At 50.3% G+C, this 22,512-nt stretch overlaps 1 long non-coding RNA gene across 1 annotated transcript in view; it reads right to left on the bottom strand.

Moving 5' to 3' along the window:
• LOC144603184 (uncharacterized) overlaps positions 1-22,512 on the bottom strand; it is a 497,022-nt gene that overhangs the window by 21,277 nt on the left and 453,233 nt on the right. The gene's annotated exons all lie outside the window — the stretch shown is intronic.

Here is a 22,512-nt window from a genome sequence, read left to right as displayed (position 1 = left end):
CGTGTCTGAACAGAAAGAGACAGAATTAGCGTGTGTACAGACCAGGGACGGGACCACTGGCAGATACAGTCCACACACATTCAGCAGTTGGTCATCAATAGTAGGCGATGGGGTCTTGAAGAGCATGGCGGTGAATCAATCCCCAGAACTAGAGGGTCTGATCGAGAGGGACAGGTTGAGCAGGCTGGGTCTCTATTCCTTGGAGCGCAGGAGGATGAGGGGTGATCTTATAGAGGTGTACAAAATCATGAGAGGAATAGATCGGGTAGATGCACAGAGTCTCTTGTCCAGAGTAGGGGAATCGAGGACCAGAGGACATAGGGTCAAGGTGAAGGGGAAAAGATTTAATAGGAATCTGAGGGGTACCCTTTCCACACAGAGGGTGGTGGGTGTATGGAACGAGCTGCCAGAGTAGGTAGTTGAGGCTGGGACTATCCCAACATTTAAGAAACAGTGAGAGAGGTACATGGATAGTGCAGGTTTGGAGGGATATGGACCAAGCTCAGGTAGGTGGGACTAGTGTAGCTGGGACATGTTGGCCGGTATGGGCAAGTTGGGCCGAAGGGCCTGTTTCCACACTGTATCACTCTGTGGCACTAAATCTTCTCCACACCCTTTCCAGCTTCACCCAGTCCCCAAACACACACGCGTGACCCTGTGTTGCGTGTGGCCCTGCACGTGCGTGTTGCCAATGTCCTTTCACACACGTGTGACAGAGTCACGCAGCTCGGACCCAGCGCGTCACTTCCACTCACCCCCCCTCCCTGTGTGCCACGTCCAGCCCCTCAGCCGCCGAGCGTCTGCGTCTGTCCTCCTCGTCTGAGTTGCTGTCCCTGAGTGGGGAGACAGAGGGAGAGTTAACGTGCAAACTCTGCGCAGACAGCGCCCGTAGTCGGGAATCGGCCCGGGTCAGCGGCGTGGCAAGCGCTGTAAGGCGGCAACTCAAAGAGGTCCTTTTGCAGTTGTACAGGGCCCTAGTGAGACCGCACCTGGAGTACTGTGTGCAGTTTTGGTCTCCAAATTTGAGGAAGGATATTCTTGCTATTGAGGGCGTGCAGTGTAGGTTTACTAGGTTAATTCCCGGAATGGCGGGACTGTCGTACGTTGAAAGCCTGGAGCGACTAGGCTTGTGTACACTGGAATTTAGAAGGATGAGAGGGGATCTTATCGAAACATGTAAGATTATTAAGGGGTTGGGCACGTTTGAGGCAGGAAACATGTTCCCAATGTTGGGGGAGTCCAGAACCAGGGGCCACAGTTTAAGAATAAGGGGTAGGTCATTTAGAACAGAGATGAGGATTTTTTTTTTTCAGTCAGAGAGTTGTGAATCTGTGGAATTCTCTGCCTCAGAAGGCAGTGGAGGCCAATTCTCTGAATGCATTCAAGAGAGAGCTAGATAGAGCTCTTAAGGATAGTGGAGTCAGGGGGTATGGGGAGAAGGCAGGAACGGGGTACTGATTGAGAATGATCAGCCATGATCACATTGAATGGTGGTGCTGGCTCGAAGGGCCGAATTGCCTACTCCTGCACCTATTATCTATTGTCAGTGAGAAATCTAAATAATGTCAACTTGTTTAAGGGCGATTAATATCACAGTTTAATTCACCAGTAATTTACTTCATTGTCACGTGTACTGAGGTACGGTGAAAAGATTTTACTTTGTGGGAAAGAACTGCAGCTCAGACTCACCCGGACGCATCTGACATATCTGAACTCCTGTCCCGGACGGGGAAGGAAACAAAGAATTAGGGGACGTTCGTACACCAGCGGCCCCTCACTCGAATTCTCCAGCCCACTCCCCCTCCTCTCCCACCCCCCCACCCCTCACCCCACCCTCTCTGCACCATCCCCTCTCCCCCCCAGTTTAATGTGATAAGTGTGAGGTTATCCACTTTGGTGGTAAGAATAGGAAGGCAGAGTATTATCTGAATGGTGTCAAGTTAGGAAAAGGGGATGTACAACGAGATCTGGGTGTCCTAGTGCATCAGTCACTGAAAGGAAGCATGCAGGTACAGCAGGCAGTGAAGAAAGCCAATGGCATGTTGGCCTTCATAACAAGAGGAGTTGAGTATAGGAGCAAAGAGGTCCTTCTGCAGTTGTACAGGGCCCTAGTGAGACCGCACCTGGAGTACTGTGTGCAGTTTTGGTCTACAAATTTGAAGAAGGATATTCTTGCTATTGAGGGCATACAGTGTAGGTTTACTAGGTTAATTCCCGGAATGGCGGGACTGTCATATGTTGAAAGACTGGAGCGACTAGGCTTGTAAACACTGGAATTTAGAAGGATGAGAGGGGATCATATCGAAACATATAAGATTATTAAGGGGTTGGACACATTATAATGCATTAATAATAATGCATTACATTTATATAGCGCTTTTCTAGAAACCCAAAGAAGCTTTACATATTAGATCTAACATAAAGATAAATAAATAAACGAACAGAAAAGGATGAATAAGGTGGAGCGACGGTCAATGATTGAATGCAGTGTTGAACAAGTGAGACTTCAGTGATGTTTTGAATGTGGTGAGTGAGGAGGAGTCTCTGACGGTCTGGGGTAGTGAGTTCCAGAGGGTGGGAGCAGCGATGGAGAAAGCCCTGTCCCCCCAGGATCTGAGTTTGGTCCGGATGGGGGGGGGAAACAGGAGGTTAGCAGCAGAGCGGAGGGTGGAGGTGGGAGTGTGTCTGTGGAGGAGGTCAGTCAGGCAGGATGGGGCCAGGTTATGGAGGGCTTTGTAGGTCATGAGGAGGATTTTGTACTGGATTCTCTGGGGGATGGGGAGCCAGTGGAGCTTGTAGAGGACGGGGGTGATATGGTCACGGATCGGGGAGTGGGTGAGTAGACGGGCAGCGGAGTTCTGGATGTATTGGAGTTTATTGGTGATTTTTGAGGGTGAACCATAGAGGAGGCTGTTACAGTAGTCCAGACGGGAGGTGATGAAGGCGTGGATGAGTGTTTCTGCAGCTGTGGAGGAGAGGGATGGACGGAGACTGGCGATGTTTTTGAGGTGGAAGAAGGCTGTCTTGGTGATGTGTTTGATGTGTTTGTCGAAGGAGCGGGTTTGCTCAAAGATGATGCCAAGATTCCGGACGTGAGGGGAGGTGGATACTGAGAAACCGTCAATGTTGAGGGTGAAGTTGTGGGTGGATTTGGTGGGCGTTTTTGGTCCAATGATGATGATTTTGGATTTGTCACAGTTGAGTTTGAGGAAATTGAGTTGAAGCCAAGATTTTATTTCAGTGATGCAGTTTGTCAGGATAGTGCGTGGTGGTGGAGATTGACTTGGTGGAGATGAGGAGCTGGATATCATCGGCGAAGCAGTGGAATTGGAGACCATGACGGCGGATTAATTGACCAAGGGGGAACAGGTACAGGATGAAGAGGAGGGGGCCGAGAACTGAACCTTGGGGGACACCTTGGGGGAGGGGAGCGGTGGGGGGTTTGCAGTTATTAATGGAGATGAACTGGTGCCTGTCGGAGAGGTATGATTTGATCCAGGAGAGGGCAGTGCCGGTGATGTTAAAGGTGGTTTCAAGTCGGGTGAGGAGGATGGAGTGGTTGATGGTGTGAAAGGCGGCGCTGAGGTCGAGTAGTACGAGAATGTTGAGGTTGCCAGCGTCAGAGGAGAGGAAAAGGTCGTTGGTGATTTTGAGGAGTGCAGTTTAAGTACTGTGGTTGGAGAGGAAGCCGGATTGGAATGTTTCATACAGGTTATTGGCAGAAAGGTGATGTTTGAGTTGAGTCATTAAACATGTTTCCAATGTTGGGGGAGTCCAGAACCAAGGGCCACAGTTTAAGAATAAGGGGTAGGCCATTTAGAACAGAGATGAGGAAAAACCTTTTCAGTCAGAGAGTTGTAAATCTGTGGAATTCTCTGCCTCAGAAGGCAGTGGAGGCCAATTCTCTGAATGCATTCAAGAGAGAGCTAGATAGAGCTCTTAAGGATAGCGGAGTCAGGGGGTATGGGGAGAAGGCAGAAACGGGGTACTGATTGAAAATGATCAGCCATGACCACATTGAATGGCGGTGCTGGCTCGAAGGGCCGAATGGCCTACTCCTATTGTCTATTGTCAGTGAGAAGTTTAAATAATATCAACTCGTTTAAGGGCGATTAATATCACAGTTTAATTCACCAGTAATTTACTTCATAGTCATGTGTACTGAGGTACGGTGAAAAGATTTTACTTTGTGGGAAAGAACTGCAGCTCAGACTCACCCGGACGCATCTGACATATCTGAACTCCTGTCCCAGACGGGGAAGGAAACAAAGAATTAGGGGACGTTCGTACACCAGCGGCCCCTCACTCGAATTCTCCAGCCCACTCCCCCTCCTCTCCCACCCCCCCACCCCTCACCCCACCCTCTCTGTCCGTTGCCCCCCCCCCCCCCCGGACCGGTCCCATCTCACTCACATGCTGGATGAGCGTTTCACCCTCAGTCCTCCGTGTCTGAACAGAAAGAGACAGAATTAGAGTGTGTACAGACCAGGGACGGGACCGCTGGCAGATACAGTCCACACACATTCAGCAGTTGGTCATCAATAGTAGGCGATGGGGTCTTAAGGAGCATGGAGGTGATTGAATCCCCAGAACTAGAGGGTCTGATCGAGAGGGACAGGTTGAGCAGGCTGGGTCTCTATTCCTTGGAGCGCAGGAGGATGAGGGGTGATCTTAGAGAGGTGTACAAAACATGAGAGGAATAGATCGGGTAAATGCACAGAGTCTCTTGCCCAGAGTAGGGGAATCGAGAACCAGAGAACATAGGGTCGAGGTGAAGGGGAAAGATTTAATAGGAATCTGAGGGCTAACTTTTTGACACAGAGTGTGGTAGGTTTATGGAACGAGCTGCCAGAGGGGGTAGTTGAGTCTGGGACTATCGCAACGTTTAAGAAACAGTGAGACAGGTACATGGATAGGGCAGGTTTGGAGGGATATGGTCCAAGCTCAGGTAGGTGGGACTAGTGTAGCTGGGACATGTTGGCCGGTATGGGCAAGTTGGGCCGAAGGGCCTGTTTCCACACTGTATCACTCTGTGGCACTAAATCTTCTCCGCACCCTTTCCAGCTTCACCCAGTCCCAAACACACACGCGTGACCCTGTGTTGCGTGTGGCCCTGCACGTGCGTGTTGCCAATGTCCTTTCACACACGTGTGACAGAGTCACGCAGCTCGGACCCAGCGCGTCACTTCCACTCACCCCCCCTCCCTGAGTGCCACGTCCAGCCCCTCAGCCACCGAGCGTCTGCGTCTGTCCTCCTCGTCTGAGTTGCTGTCCCTGAATGGGGAGACAGAGGGAGAGTTAACGTGCAAACTCCGCGCAGACAGCGCCCGCAGTCGGGATCCGACCCGGGTCAGCGGCGCGGCAAGCGCTGTAAGGCGGCAACTCTACCGCTGCACCACCGTGACCGCCCAGTTTAATGTGGATAAGTGTGAGGTTATCCACTTTGGTGGTAAGAATAGGAAGGCAGATTATTATCTGAATGGTGTTAAGTTAGGAAAAGGGGATGTACAACGAGATCTGGGTGTCCTAGTGCATCAGTCATTGAAAGGAAGCATGCAGGTACAGCAGGCAGTGAAGAAAGCCAATGGACTGTTGGCCTTCATAACAAGAGGAGTTGAGTATAGGAGCAAAGAGGTCCTTCTGCAGTTGTACGGGGCCCTAGTGAGACCGCACCTGGAGTACTGTGTGCAGTTTTGGTCTCCAAATTTGAAGAAGGATATTCTTGCTGTTGAGGGCGTGCAGCGTAGGTTTACTAGGTTAATTCCCGGAATGGCGGGTGTCTTATGTTGAAAGACTGGAGTAAATAGGCGTATACACTGGAATTTAGAAGGATGAGAGGGGATCTTATCGAAACATATAAGATTATTAAGGGGTTGGGCACGTTAGAGGCAGGAAACATGTTCCCAATGTTGGGGGAGTCCAGAACCGGGGGCCACAGTTTAAGAATAAGGGGTAGGCCATTTAGAACAGAGATGAGGAAAAACATTTTCAGTCAGAGAGTTGTGAATCTGTGGAATTCTCTGCCTCAGGAGGCAGTGGAGGCCAATTCTCTGAATGCATTCAAGAGAGAGCTGGATAGAGCTCTTAAGGATAGTGGAGTCAGGGGGTATGGGGAGAAGGCAGGAACGGGGTACTGATTGAGAATGATCAGCCATGATCACATTGAATGGCTGTGCATGCTCGAAGGGCCGAATGGCCTCCTCCTATTGTCTATTGTCAGTGAGAAGTTTAAATAATATCAACTTGTTTAAGGGCGATTAATATCACAGTTTAATTCACCAGTAATTTACTTCATTGTCACGTGTACTGAGGTACGGTGAAAAGATTTTACTTTGTGGGAAAGAACTGCAGCTCAGACTCACCCGGACGCATCTGACATATCTGAACTCCTGTCCCAGACGGGGAAGGAAAGAAAGAATTAGGGGACGTTCGTACACCAGCGGCCTCTCACTCGAATTCTGCAGCCTACTCCCTCTCCTCTCCCACCTCCCCCCCCCCCCCACCCCTCACCCCACCCTCTCTGCACCTCCCCCTCTCCCCCCCAGTTTAATGTGGATAAGTGTGAGGTTATCCACTTTGGTGGTAAGAATAAGAAGGCAGAGTATTATCTGAATGGTGTCAAGTTAGGAAAAGGGGTCGTACAACGAGATCTGGGTGTCCTCGTGCATCAGTCATTGAAAGGAAGCATGCAGGTGCAGCAGGCAGTGAAGAAAGCCAATGGAATGTTGGCCTTCATAACAAGAGGAGTTGAGTATAGGAGCAAAGAGGTCCTTCTGCATTTGTACAGGGCCCTAGTGAGACCGCACCTGGAGTACTGATGCAGTTTTGGTCTCCAAATTTGAGGAAGGATATTCTTGCTATTGAGGGCGTGCAGCGTAGGTTTACTAAGTTAATTCCCGGAATGGCGGGACTGTCGTACGTTGAAAGACTGGAGCGACTAGGCTTGTATACACTGGAATTTAGAAGGATGAGTGGGGATCTTATCGAAACATATAAGATTATTAAGGGGTTGGACACATTAGAGGCAGGAAACATGTTCCCAATATTGGGGTGGTCCAGAACCAGGGGCCACAGTTTAAGAATAAGGGGTAGGCCATTTAGAACAGAAATGAGGAAAAACGTTTTCAGTCAGACAGTTATATATCTGTGGAATTCTCTGCCTCAGAAGGCAGTGGAGGCCAATTATCTGAATGCATTCAAGAGAGAGCTAGATAGAGCTCTTAAGTATAGCGAAGTCAGGGGGTATGGGGAGAAGGCAGGAACAGGGTACTGATTGAGAATGATCAGCCATGATCACATTGAATGGCGGTGCTGGCTCGAAGGGCCGATTGGCCTACTCCTATTGTCTATTGTCAGTGAGAAGTTTAAATAATGTCAACTTGTTTAAGGGCGATTAATATCACAGTTTAATTCACCAGTAATTTACTTCATGGTCACGTGTACTGAGGTACGGTGAAAAGATTTTACTTTGTGAGAAAAAACTGCAGCTCAGACTCACCCGGACGCATCTGACATATCTGAACTCCTGTCCCAGACGAGAAGGAAAGAAAGAATTAGGGGACGTTCGTACACCAGCGGCCCCTCACTCGAATTCTCCAGCCCACTCCCCCTCCTCCCACACCTCCTATCCCCCCTCCCCTCACCCCACCCTCTCAGCACCGTCACCTCTCTCCCCCCCCCCCCCCACCCCTCACCCCACCCTCTCTGTCCTTCCCTTCCCCCCCCGGACCGGTCCCACCTCACTCACATGCTGGATGAGCGTTTCACCCTCAGTCCTCCGTGTCTGAACAGAAAGAGACAGAATTAGAGTGTGTACAGACCAGGGACGGGACCACTGGCAGATACAGTCCACACACATTCAGCAGTAGGTCATCAATAGTAGGCGATGGGATCTTGAAGAGCATGGAGGTGATTGAATCCCCAGAACTAGAGGGTCTGATCGAGAGGGACAGGTTGAGCAGGCTGGGTCTCTATTCCTTGGAGCGCAGGAGGATGAGGGGTGATCTTATGGAGGTGTACAAAATCATGAGAGGAATAGATCGGGTAGATGCACAGAGTCTCTTGCCCAGAGTAGGGGAATCGAGGACCAGAGGACATAGGGTCAAGGTGAAGGGGAAAAGATTTAATCGGAATCCGAGGGGTAACATTTCCACACAGAGGGTGGTGGGTTTATGGAACGAGCTGCCAGAGGAGGTAGTTGAGGCTGGGACTACCCAACGTTTAAGAAACAGTTAGACAGGTACATGGATAGTGCAGGTTTGGAGGGATATGGACCAAGCTCAGGTAGGTGGGACTAGTGTAGCTGGGACATGTTGGCCGGTATGGGCAAGTTGGGCCGAAGGGCCTGTTTCCACACTGTATCACTCTGTGGCACTAAATCTTCTCCACACCCTTTCCAGCTTCACCCAGTCCCCAAACACACACGCGTGACCCTGTGTTGCGTGTGGCCCTGCACGTGCGTGTTGCCAATGTCCTTTCACACACGTGTGACAGAGTCACGCAGCTCGGACCCAGCGCGTCACTTCCACTCACCCCCCCTCCCTGTGTGCCACGTCCAGCCCCTCAGCCGCCGAGCGTCTGCGTCTGTCCTCCTCGTCTGAGTTGCTGTCCCTGAGTGGGGAGACAGAGGGAGAGTTAACGTGCAAACTCCGCGCAGACAGCGCCCGCAGTCGGGATCCGACCCGGGTCAGCGGCGCGGCAAGCGCTGTAAGGCGGCAACTCTACCGCTGCACCACCGTGACCGCCCAGTTTAATGTGGATAAGTGTGAGGTTATCCACTTTGGTGGTAAGAATAGGAAGGCAGATTATTATCTGAATGGTGTTAAGTTAGGAAAAGGGGATGTACAACGAGATCTGGGTGTCCTAGTGCATCAGTCATTGAAAGGAAGCATGCAGGTACAGCAGGCAGTGAAGAAAGCCAATGGACTGTTGGCCTTCATAACAAGAGTAGTTGAGTATAGGAGCAAAGAGGTCCTTCTGCAGTTGTACGGGGCCCTAGTGAGACCGCACCTGGAGTACTGTGTGCAGTTTTGGTCTCCAAATTTGAAGAAGGATATTCTTGCTGTTGAGGGCGTGCAGCGTAGGTTTACTAGGTTAATTCCCGGAATGGCGGGTGTCTTATGTTGAAAGACTGGAGTAAATAGGCGTATACACTGGAATTTAGAAGGATGAGAGGGGATCTTATCGAAACATATAAGATTATTAAGGGGTTGGGCACGTTAGAGGCAGGAAACATGTTCCCAATGTTGGGGGAGTCCAGAACCAGGGGCCACAGTTTAAGAATAAGGGGTAGGCCATTTAGAACAGAGATGAGGAAAAACATTTTCAGTCAGAGAGTTGTGAATCTGTGGAATTCTCTGCCTCAGGAGGCAGTGGAGGCCAATTCTCTGAATGCATTCAAGAGAGAGCTGGATAGAGCTCTTAAGGATAGTGGAGTCAGGGGGTATGGGGAGAAGGCAGGAACGGGGTACTGATTGAGAATGATCAGCCATGATCACATTGAATGGCTGTGCATGCTCGAAGGGCCGAATGGCCTCCTCCTATTGTCTATTGTCAGTGAGAAGTTTAAATAATATCAACTTGTTTAAGGGCGATTAATATCACAGTTTAATTCACCAGTAATTTACTTCATTGTCACGTGTACTGAGGTACGGTGAAAAGATTTTACTTTGTGGGAAAGAACTGCAGCTCAGACTCACCCGGACGCATCTGACATATCTGAACTCCTGCCCAGACGGGGAAGGAAAGAAAGAATTAGGGGACGTTCGTACACCAGCGGCCCCTCACTCGAATTCTGCAGCCTACTCCCTCTCCTCTCCCACCCCCCCCCCCCAACCCTCACCCCACCCTCTCTGCACCTCCCCCTCTCCCCCCCAGTTTAATGTGGATAAGTGTGAGGTTATCCACTTTGGTGGTAAGAATAAGAAGGCAGAGTATTATCTGAATGGTGTCAAGTTAGGAAAAGGGGTCGTACAACGAGATCTGGGTGTCCTCGTGCATCAGTCATTGAAAGGAAGCATGCAGGTGCAGCAGGCAGTGAAGAAAGCCAATGGAATGTTGGCCTTCATAACAAGAGGAGTTGAGTATAGGAGCAAAGAGGTCCTTCTGCATTTGTACAGGGCCCTAGTGAGACCGCACCTGGAGTACTGTGTGCAGTTTTGGTCTCCAAATTTGAGGAAGGATATTCTTGCTATTGAGGGCGTGCAGCGTAGGTTTACTAAGTTAATTCCCGGAATGGCGGGACTGTCGTACGTTGAAAGACTGGAGCGACTAGGCTTGTATACACTGGAATTTAGAAGGATGAGTGGGGATCTTATCGAAACATATAAGATTATTAAGGGGTTGGACACATTAGAGGCAGGAAACATGTTCCCAATATTGGGGTGGTCCAGAACCAGGGGCCACAGTTTAAGAATAAGGGGTAGGCCATTTAGAACAGAAATGAGGAAAAACGTTTTCAGTCAGACAGTTATATATCTGTGGAATTCTCTGCCTCAGAAGGCAGTGGAGGCCAATTCTCTGAATGCATTCAAGAGAGAGCTAGATAGAGCTCTTAAGTATAGCGGAGTCAGGGGGTATGGGGAGAAGGCAGGAACAGGGTACTGATTGAGAATGATCAGCCATGATCACATTGAATGGCGGTGCTGGCTCGAAGGGCCGATTGGCCTACTCCTATTGTCTATTGTCAGTGAGAAGTTTAAATAATGTCAACTTGTTTAAGGGCGATTAATATCACAGTTTAATTCACCAGTAATTTACTTCATGGTCACGTGTACTGAGGTACGGTGAAAAGATTTTACTTTGTGAGAAAAAACTGCAGCTCAGACTCACCCGGACGCATCTGACATATCTGAACTCCTGTCCCAGACGAGAAGGAAAGAAAGAATTAGGGGACGTTCGTACACCAGCGGCCCCTCACTCGAATTCTCCAGCCCACTCCCCCTCCTCCCACACCTCCTATCCCCCCTCCCCTCACCCCACCCTCTCAGCACCGTCACCTCTCTCCCCCCCCCCCCACCCCTCACCCCACCCTCTCTGTCCTTCCCTTCCCCCCCCGGACCGGTCCCACCTCACTCACATGCTGGATGAGCGTTTCACCCTCAGTCCTCCGTGTCTGAACAGAAAGAGACAGAATTAGAGTGTGTACAGACCAGGGACGGGACCACTGGCAGATACAGTCCACACACATTCAGCAGTTGGTCATCAATAGTAGGCGATGGGATCTTGAAGAGCATGGAAGTGATTGAATCCCCAGAACTAGAGGGTCTGATCGAGAGGGACAGGTTGAGCAGGCTGGGTCTCTATTCCTTGGAGCGCAGGAGGATGAGCGGTGATCTTATGGAGGTGTACAAAATCATGAGAGGAATAGATCGGGTAGATGCACAGAGTCTCTTGCCCAGAGTAGGGGAATCGAGGACCAGAGGACATAGGGTCAAGGTGAAGGGGAAAAGATTTAATCGGAATCCGAGGGGTAACATTTCCACACAGAGGGTGGTGGGTTTATGGAACGAGCTGCCAGAGGAGGTAGTTGAGGCTGGGACTACCCAACGTTTAAGAAACAGTTAGACAGGTACATGGATAGTGCAGGTTTGGAGGGATATGGACCAAGCTCAGGTAGGTGGGACTAGTGTAGCTGGGACATGTTGGCCGGTATGGGCAAGTTGGGCCGAAGGGCCTGTTTCCACACTGTATCACTCTGTGGCACTAAATCTTCTCCACACCCTTTCCAGCTTCACCCAGTCCCCAAACACACACGCGTGACCCTGTGTTGCGTGTGGCCCTGCACGTGCGTGTTGCCAATGTCCTTTCACACACGTGTGACAGAGTCACGCAGCTCGGACCCAGCGCGTCACTTCCACTCACCCCCCCTCCCTGTGTGCCACGTCCAGCCCCTCAGCCGCCGAGCGTCTGCGTCTGTCCTCCTCGTCTGAGTTGCTGTCCCTGAGTGGGGAGACAGAGGGAGAGTTAACGTGCAAACTCCGCGTTAAGGCGGCAACTCAAAGAGGTCCTTTTGCAGTTGTACAGGGCCCTAGTGAGACTGCACCTAGAGTACTGTGTGCAGTTTTGGTCTCCAAATTTGAGGAAGGATATTCTTGCTATTGAGGGCGTGCAGTGTAGGTTTACTAGGTTAATTCCCGGAATGGCGGGACTGTCGTACGTTGAAAGCCTGGAGCGACTAGGCTTGTGTACACTGGAATTTAGAAGGATGAGAGGGGATCTTATCGAAACATGTAAGATTATTAAGGGGTTGGGCACGTTTGAGGCAGGAAACATGTTCCCAATGTTGGGGGAGTCCAGAACCAGGGGCCACAGTTTAAGAATAAGGGGTAGGTCATTTAGAACAGAGATGAGGAATTTTTTTTTTCAGTCAGAGAGTTGTGAATCTGTGGAATTCTCTGCCTCAGAAGGCAGTGGAGGCCAATTCTCTGAATGCATTCAAGAGAGAGCTAGATAGAGCTCGTAAGGATAGTGGAGTCAGCGGATATGGGGAGAAGGCAGGAACGGGGTACTGATTGAGAATGATCAGCCATGATCACATTGAATGGTGGTGCTGGCTCGAAGGGCCGAATTGCCTACTCCTGCACCTATTATCTATTGTCAGTGAGAAATCTAAATAATGTCAACTTGTTTAAGGGCGATTAATATCACAGTTTAATTCACCAGTAATTTACTTCATTGTCACGTGTACTGAGGTACGGTGAAAAGATTTTACTTTGTGGGAAAGAACTGCAGCTCAGACTCACCCGGACGCATCTGACATATCTGAACTCCTGTCCCGGACGGGGAAGGAAACAAAGAATTAGGGGACGTTCGTACACCAGCGGCCCCTCACTCGAATTCTCCAGCCCACTCCCCCTCCTCTCCCACCCCCCCCACCCCTCACCCCACCCTCTCTGCACCATCCCCTCTCCCCCCCAGTTTAATGTGATAAGTGTGAGGTTATCCACTTTGGTGGTAAGAATAGGAAGGCAGAGTATTATCTGAATGGTGTCAAGTTAGGAAAAGGGGATGTACAACGAGATCTGGGTGTCCTAGTGCATCAGTCACTGAAAGGAAGCATGCAGGTACAGCAGGCAGTGAAGAAAGCCAATGGCATGTTGGCCTTCATAACAAGAGGAGTTGAGTATAGGAGCAAAGAGGTCCTTCTGCAGTTGTACAGGGCCCTAGTGAGACCGCACCTGGAGTACTGTGTGCAGTTTTGGTCTACAAATTTGAAGAAGGATATTCTTGCTATTGAGGGCATACAGTGTAGGTTTACTAGGTTAATTCCCGGAATGGCGGGACTGTCATATGTTGAAAGACTGGAGCGACTAGGCTTGTAAACACTGGAATTTAGAAGGATGAGAGGGGATCATATCGAAACATATAAGATTATTAAGGGGTTGGACACATTATAATGCATTAATAATAATGCATTACATTTATATAGCGCTTTTCTAGAAACCCAAAGAAGCTTTACATATTAGATCTAACATAAAGATAAATAAATAAACGAACAGAAAAGGATGAATAAGGTGGAGCGACGGTCAATGATTGAATGCAGTGTTGAACAAGTGAGACTTCAGTGATGTTTTGAATGTGGTGAGTGAGGAGGAGTCTCTGACGGTCTGGGGTAGTGAGTTCCAGAGGGTGGGAGCAGCGATGGAGAAAGCCCTGTCCCCCCAGGATCTGAGTTTGGTCCGGATGGGGGGGGGAAACAGGAGGTTAGCAGCAGAGCGGAGGGTGGAGGTGGGAGTGTGTCTGTGGAGGAGGTCAGTCAGGCAGGATGGGGCCAGGTTATGGAGGGCTTTGTAGGTCATGAGGAGGATTTTGTACTGGATTCTCTGGGGGATGGGGAGCCAGTGGAGCTTGTAGAGGACGGGGGTGATATGGTCACGGATCGGGGAGTGGGTGAGTAGACGGGCAGCGGAGTTCTGGATGTATTGGAGTTTATTGGTGATTTTTGAGGGTGAACAATAGAGGAGGCTGTTACAGTAGTCCAGACGGGAGGTGATGAAGGCGTGGATGAGTGTTTCTGCAGCTGTGGAGGAGAGGGATGGACGGAGACTGGCGATATTTTTGAGGTGGAAGAAGGCTGTCTTGGTGATGTGTTTGATGTGTTTGTCGAAGGAGCGGGTTTGCTCAAAGATGATGCCAAGATTCCGGACGTGAGGGGAGGTGGATACTGAGAAACCGTCAATGTTGAGGGTGAAGTTGTGGGTGGATTTGGTGGGCGTTTTTGGTCCAATGATGATGATTTCGGATTTGTCACAGTTGAGTTTGAGGAAATTGAGTTGAAGCCAAGATTTTATTTCAGTGATGCAGTTTGTCAGGATAGTGCGTGGTGGTGGAGATTGACTTGGTGGAGATGAGGAGCTGGATATCATCGGCGAAGCAGTGGAATTGGAGACCATGACGGCGGATTAATTGACCAAGGGGGAACAGGTACAGGATGAAGAGGAGGGGGCCGAGAACTGAACCTTGGGGGACACCTTGGGGGAGGGGAGCGGTGGGGTATTTGCAGTTATTAATGGAGATGAACTGGTGCCTGTCGGAGAGGTATGATTTGATCCAGGAGAGGGCAGTGCCGGTGATGTTAAAGGTGGTTTCAAGTCGGGTGAGGTGGATGGAGTGGTTGATGGTGTGAAAGGCGGCGCTGAGGTCGAGTAGTACGAGAATGTTGAGGTTGCCAGCGTCAGAGGAGAGGAAAAGGTCGTTGGTGATTTTGAGGAGTGCAGTTTAAGTACTGTGGTTGGAGCGGAAGCCGGATTGGAATGTTTCATGCAGGTTATTGGCAGAAAGGTGATGTTTGAGTTGAGGCATTAAACATGTTTCCAATGTTGGGGGAGTCCAGAACCAAGGGCCACAGTTTAAGAATAAGGGGTAGGCCATTTAGAACAGAGATGAGGAAAAACTTTTTCAGTCAGAGAGTTGTAAATCTGTGGAATTCTCTGCCTCAGAAGGCAGTGGAGGCCAATTCTCTGAATGCATTCAAGAGAGAGCTAGATAGAGCTCTTAAGGATAGCGGAGTCAGGGGTATGGGGAGAAGGCAGAAACGGGGTACTGATTGAAAATGATCAGTCATGACCACATTGAATGGCGGTGCTGGCTCGAAGGGCCGAATGGCCTACTCCTATTGTCTATTGTCAGTGAGAAGTTTAAATAATATCAACTCGTTTAAGGGCGATTAATATCACAGTTTAATTCACCAGTAATTTACTTCATAGTCATGTGTACTGAGGTACGGTGAAAAGATTTTACTTTGTGGGAAAGAACTGCAGCTCAGACTCACCCGGACGCATCTGACATATCTGAACTCCTGTCCCAGACGGGGAAGGAAACAAAGAATTAGGGGACGTTCGTACACCAGCGGCCCCTCACTCGAATTTTCCAGCCCACTCCCCCTCCTCTCCCACCCCCCCCCCCCCACCCCTCACCCCACCCTCTCTGTCCATTGCCCCCCCCCCCCGGACCGGTCCCATCTCACTCACATGCTGGATGAGCGTTTCACCCTCAGTCCTCCGTGTCTGAACAGAAAGAGACAGAATTAGAGTGTGTACAGACCAGGGACGGGACCGCTGGCAGATACAGTCCACACACATTCAGCAGTTGGTCATCAATAGTAGGCGATGGGGTCTTAAGGAGCATGGAGGTGATTGAATCCCCAGAACTAGAGGGTCTGATCGAGAGGGACAGGTTGAGCAGGCTGTGTCTCTATTCCTTGGAGCGCAGGAGGATGAGGGTTGATCTTAGAGAGGTGTACAAAACATGAGAGGAATAGATCGGGTAGATGCACAGAGTCTCTTGCCCAGAGTAGGGGAATCGAGAACCAGAGGACATAGGGTCGAGGTGAAGGGGAAAGATTTAATAGGAATCTGAGGGCTAACTTTTTGACAAAGAGTGTGGTGGGTTTATGGAACGAGCTGCCAGAGGGGGTAGTTGAGTCTGGGACTATCGCAACGTTTAAGAAACAGTGAGACAGGTACATGGATAGTGCAGGTTTGGAGGGATATGGGCCAAGCTCAGGTAGGTAGGACTAGTGTAGCTGGGACATGTTGGCCGGTATGGGCAAGTTGGGCCGAAGGGCCTGTTTCCACACTGTATCACTCTGTGGCACTAAATCTTCTCCGCACCCTTTCCAGCTTCACCCAGTCCCAAACACACACGCGTGACCCTGTGTTGCGTGTGGCCCTGCACGTGCGTGTTGCCAATGTCCATTCACACACGTGTGACAGAGTCACGCAGCTCGGACCCAGCGCGTCACTTCCACTCACCCCCCCTCCCTGAGTGCCACGTCCAGCCCCTCAGCCACCGAGCGTCTGCGTCTGTCCTCCTCGTCTGAGTTGCTGTCCCTGAATGGGGAGACAGAGGGAGAGTTAACGTGCAAACTCCGCGCAGACAGCGCCCGCAGTCGGGATCCGACCCGGGTCAGCGGCGCGGCAAGCGCTGTAAGGCGGCAACTCTACCGCTGCACCACCGTGACCGCCCAGTTTAATGTGGATAAGTGTGAGGTTATCCACTTTGGTGGTAAGAATAGGAAGGCAGATTATTATCTGAATGGTGTTAAGTTAGGAAAAGGGGATGTACAACGAGATCTGGGTGTCCTAGTGCATCAGTCATTGAAAGGAAGCATGCAGGTACAGCAGGCAGTGAAGAAAGCCAATGGACTGTTGGCCTTCATAACAAGAGGAGTTGAGTATAGGAGCAAAGAGGTCCTTCTGCAGTTGTACGGGGCCCTAGTGAGACCGCACCTGGAGTACTGTGTGCAGTTTTGGTCTCCAAATTTGAAGAAGGATATTCTTGCTGTTGAGGGCGTGCAGCGTAGGTTTACTAGGTTAATTCCCGGAATGGCGGGTGTCTTATGTTGAAAGACTGGAGTAAATAGGCGTATACACTGGAATTTAGAAGGATGAGAGGGGATCTTATCGAAACATATAAGATTATTAAGGGGTTGGGCACGTTAGAGGCAGGAAACATGTTCCCAATGTTGGGGGAGTCCAGAACCAGGGGCCACAGTTTAAGAATAAGGGGTAGGCCATTTAGAACAGAGATGAGGAAAAACATTTTCAGTCAGAGAGTTGTGAATCTGTGGAATTCTCTGCCTCAGGAGGCAGTGGAGGCCAATTCTCTGAATGCATTCAAGAGAGAGCTGGATAGAGCTCTTAAGGATAGTGGAGTCAGGGGGTATGGGGAGAAGGCAGGAACGGGGTACTGATTGAGAATGATCAGCCATGATCACATTGAATGGCTGTGCATGCTCGAAGGGCCGAATGGCCTCCTCCTATTGTCTATTGTCAGTGAGAAGTTTAAATAATATCAACTTGTTTAAGGGCGATTAATATCACAGTTTAATTCACCAGTAATTTACTTCATTGTCACGTGTACTGAGGTACGGTGAAAAGATTTTACTTTGTGGGAAAGAACTGCAGCTCAGACTCACCCGGACGCATCTGACATATCTGAACTCCTGTCCCAGACGGGGAAGGAAAGAAAGAATTAGGGGACGTTCGTACACCAGCGGCCCCTCACTCGAATTCTGCAGCCCACTCCCTCTCCTCTCCCACCCCCCCCCCCCCCCACCCCTCACCCAACCCTCTCTGCACCTCCCCCTCTCCCCCCCAGTTTAATGTGGATAAGTGTGAGGTTATCCACTTTGGTGGTAAGAATAAGAAGGCAGAGTATTATCTGAATGGTGTCAAGTTAGGAAAAGGGGTCGTACAACGAGATCTGGGTGTCCTCGTGAATCAGTCATTGAAAGGAAGCATGCAGGTGCAGCAGGCAGTGAAGAAAGCCAAGGGAATGTTGGCCTTCATAACAAGAGGAGTTGAGTATAGGAGCAAAGAGGTCCTTCTGCATTTGTACAGGGCCCTAGTGAGACCGCACCTGGAGTACTGTGTGCAGTTTTGGTCTCCAAATTTGAGGAAGGATATTCTTGCTATTGAGGGCGTGCAGCGTAGGTTTACTAAGTTAATTCCCGGAATGGCGGGACTGTCGTACGTTGAAAGACTGGAGCGACTAGGCTTGTATACACTGGAATTTAGAAGGATGAGTGGGGATCTTATCGAAACATATAAGATTATTAAGGGGTTGGACACATTAGAGGCAGGAAACATGTTCCCAATATTGGGGTGGTCCAGAACCAGGGGCCACAGTTTAAGAATAAGGGGTAGGCCATTTAGAACAGAAATGAGGAAAAACGTTTTCAGTCAGACAGTTATATATCTGTGGAATTCTCTGCCTCAGAAGGCAGTGGAGGCCAATTCTCTGAATGCATTCAAGAGAGAGCTAGATAGAGCTCTTAAGTATAGCGGAGTCAGGGGGTATGGGGAGAAGGCAGGAACAGGGTACTGATTGAGAATGATCAGCCATGATCACATTGAATGGCGGTGCTGGCTCGAAGGGCCGATTGGCCTACTCCTATTGTCTATTGTCAGTGAGAAGTTTAAATAATGTCAACTTGTTTAAGGGCGATTAATATCACAGTTTAATTCACCAGTAATTTACTTCATGGTCACGTGTACTGAGGTACAGTGAAAAGATTTTACTTTGTGAGAAAAAACTGCAGCTCAGACTCACCCGGACGCATCTGACATATCTGAACTCCTGTCCCAGACGAGAAGGAAAGAAAGAATTAGGGGACGTTCGTACACCAGCGGCCCCTCACTCGAATTCTCCAGCCACTCCCCCTCCTCCCACACCTCCTATCCCCCCTCCCCTCACCCCACCCTCTCAGCACCGTCACCTCTCTCCCCCCCCCCCCCCCCACCCCTCACCCCACCCTCTCTGTCCTTCCCTTCCCCCCCCGGACCGGTCCCACCTCACTCACATGCTGGATGAGCGTTTCACCCTCAGTCCTCCGTGTCTGAACAGAAAGAGACAGAATTAGAGTGTGTACAGACCAGGGACGGGACCACTGGCAGATACAGTCCACACACATTCAGCAGTTGGTCATCAATAGTAGGCGATGGGATCTTGAAGAGCATGGAGGTGATTGAATCCCCAGAACTAGAGGGTCTGATCGAGAGGGACAGGTTGAGCAGGCTGGGTCTCTATTCCTTGGAGCGCAGGAGGATGAGGGGTGATCTTATGGAGGTGTACAAAATCATGAGAGGAATAGATCGGGTAGATGCACAGAGTCTCTTGCCCAGAGTAGGGGAATCGAGGACCAGAGGACATAGGGTCAAGGTGAAGGGGAAAAGATTTAATCGGAATCCGAGGGGTAACATTTCCACACAGAGGGTGGTGGGTTTATGGAACGAGCTGCCAGAGGAGGTAGTTGAGGCTGGGACTACCCAACGTTTAAGAAACAGTTAGACAGGTACATGGATAGTGCAGGTTTGGAGGGATATGGACCAAGCTCAGGTAGGTGGGACTAGTGTAGCTGGGACATGTTGGCCGGTATGGGCAAGTAGGGCTGAAGGGCCTGTTTCCACACTGTATCACTCTGTGGCACTAAATCTTCTCCACACCCTTTCCAGCTTCACCCAGTCCCCAAACACACACGCGTGACCCTGTGTTGCGTGTGGCCCTGCACGTGCGTGTTGCCAATGTCCTTTCACACACGTGTGACAGGGTCACGCAGCTCGGACCCAGCGCGTCACTTCCACTCACCCCCCCTCCCTGTGTGCCACGTCCAGCCCCTCAGCCGCCGAGCGTCTGCGTCTGTCCTCCTCGTCTGAGTTGCTGTCCCTGAGTGGGGAGACAGAGGGAGAGTTAACGTGCAAACTCTGCGCAGACAGCGCCCGTAGTCGGGAACCGGCCCGGGTCAGCGGCGCGGCAAGCGCTGTAAGGCGACAACTCTACCGCTGCACCACCGTGACCGCCCAGTTTAATGTGGATAAGTGTGAGGTTATCCACTTTGGTGGTAAGAATAGGAAGGCAAATATTATCTGAATGGTGTCAAGTGAGGAAAAGGGGATGTACAACGAGATCTGGGTGTCCTAGTGCATCAGTCACTGAAAGGAAGCATGCAGGTACAGCAGGCAGTGAAGAAAGCCAATGGCATGTTGGCCTTCATAACAAGAGGAGTTGAGTATAGGAGGAAAGAGGTCCTTCTGCAGTTGTACAGGGCCCTAGTGAGACTGCACCTGGAGTACTGTGTGCAGTTTTGGTCTCCAAATTTGAGGAAGGATATTCTTGCTATTGAGGGCGTGCAGCGTAGGTTTACTAGGTTAATTCCCGGAATAGCGGGACTGTCGTACGTTGAAAGACTGGAGCGACTAGGCTTGTGTACACTGGAATTTAGAAGGATGAGAGGGGATCTTATCGAAACATATAAGATTATTAAGGGGTTGGGCACGTTTGAGGCAGGAAACATGTTCCCAATGTTGGGGGAGTCCAGAACCAGGGGCCACAGTTTAAGAATAAGGGGTAGGTCATTTAGAACAGAGATGAGGATTTTTTTTTTCAGTCAGAGAGTTGTGAATCTGTGGAATTCCCTGCCTCAGAAGGCAGTGGAGGCCAATTCTCTGAATGCTTTCAAGAGAGAGCTAGATAGAGCTCTTAAGGATAGTGGAGTCAGGGGGTATGGGGAAAAGGCAGGAATGGGGTACTGATTGAGAATGATCAGCCATGATCACATTGAATGGTGGTGCTGGCTCGAAGGGCCGAATGGCCTACTCCTGTACCTATTGTCTATTGTCAGTGAGAAGTTTAAATAATGTCAACTTGTTTAAGGGCGATTAATATCACAGTTTAATTCACCAGTAATTGACTTCATTGTCACGTGTACTGAGGTACGGTGAAAAGATTTTACTTTGTGGGAAAGAACTGCAGCTCAGACTCACCCGGACGCATCTGACATATCTGAACTCCTGTCCCGGACGGGGAAGGAAACAAAGAATTAGGGGACGTTCGGACACCAGCGGCCCCTCACTCGAATTCTCCAGCCCACTCCCCCTCCTCTTCCACCCCCCCCCCCCCCACCCCTCACCCCACCCTCTCTGCACCATCCCCTCTCCCCCCCAGTTTAATGTGGATTAGTGTGAGGTTATCCACTTTTGTGGTAAGAATAAGAAGGCAGATTATTATCTGAATGGTGTCAAGTTAGGAAAAGGGGACGTACAACGAGATCTGGGTGTCCTAGTGCATCAGTCACTGAAAGGAAGCATGCAGGTACAGCAGGCAGTGAAGAAAGCCAATGGAATGTTGGCCTTCATAACAAGAGGAGTTGAGTATAGGAGCAAAGAGGTCCTTCTGCAGTTGTACAGGGCGCTAGTGAGACCACACCTGGAGTACTGTGTGCAGTTTTGGTCTCCAAATTTGAGGAAGGATATTCTTGCTATTGAGGGCGTGCAGCGTAGGTTTACTAGGTTAATTCCCGGAATGGCGGGACTGTCGTACGTTGAAAGACTGGAGCGACTAGGCTTGTAAACACTGGAATTTGGAAGGATGAGAGGGGATCTTATCGAAACAAATAAGATTATTAAGGGGTTGGACACGTTAGAGGCAGGAAACATGTTCCCAATGTTGGAGGAGTCCAGAACCAGGGGCACAGTTTAAGAATAAGGGGTAGGCCATTTAGACGAGAGATAAGGAAAAACTTTTTCAGTCAGAGAGTTGTGAATCTGTGGAATTCTCTGCCTCAGGAGGCAGTGGAGGCCAATTCTCCGAATGCATTCAAGACAGAGCTGGATAGAGCTCTTAAGGATAGCGGAGTCAGGGGGTATGGGGAGAAGGCAGGAACGGGGTACTGATTGAGAATAATCAGCCATGATCACATTGAATGGTGGTGCTTGCTCGAAGGGCCGAATGGCCTCCTCCTATTGTCTATTATCAGTGAGAAGTTTAAATAATGTCAACTTGTTTAAGGGCGATTAATATTACAGTTTAATTCACCAGTAATTTACTTCATTGTCACGTGTACTGAGGTACGGTGAAAAGATTTTACTTTGTGGGAAAGAACTGCAGCTCAGACTCACCCGGACGCATCTGACATATCTGAACTCCTGTCCCAGACGGGGAAGGAAACAAAGAATTAGGGGACGTTCGTACACCAGCGGCCCCTCACTCAAATTCTCCAGCCCACTCCCCCTCCTCCCCCACACCCCCCACCCCTCACCCCACCCTTTCTGCACCGCCCTTCTCTCCCCCCCACCCCCCCCACCCCCACCCCACCCTCTCTGCACCCCACCCTCTCTCCCCCCTCACCCCTCACCCCAATCTCTCTGCACCATCCCCCCCCCCCCCACCCCTCACCCCACCCTCTCTGTCCGTTGCCCCCCCCCCCCCCCCCCCCCCCCCGGACCGGTCCCATCTCACTCACATGCTGGATGAGCGTTTCACCCTCAGTCCTCCGGGTCTGAATAGAAGGAGACAGAATTAGAGTGTGTACAGACCAGGGACGGGACCACTGGCAGATACAGGCCACACACATTCAGCAGTTTGGTCATCAATAGTAGGCGATGGGGTCTTGAAGACCATCTTAAAATGTTCTGCCGAACATCTTAAATATGCCAGCATGAGGATAGATCCACTCCTTGCTATTTATTTGACTGGCTGTCTGCTTCATGGCTTGTTACCAGACTCATTGTT

Source organism: Rhinoraja longicauda, chromosome 19 (assembly GCF_053455715.1).
Source record: "Rhinoraja longicauda isolate Sanriku21f chromosome 19, sRhiLon1.1, whole genome shotgun sequence".
In the NCBI taxonomy this organism is placed as follows: domain Eukaryota; kingdom Metazoa; phylum Chordata; class Chondrichthyes; order Rajiformes; family Arhynchobatidae; genus Rhinoraja; species Rhinoraja longicauda.
Note: the sequence above shows the minus strand (reverse complement) of the source record. Positions and strands in the feature narration are given on the sequence as shown.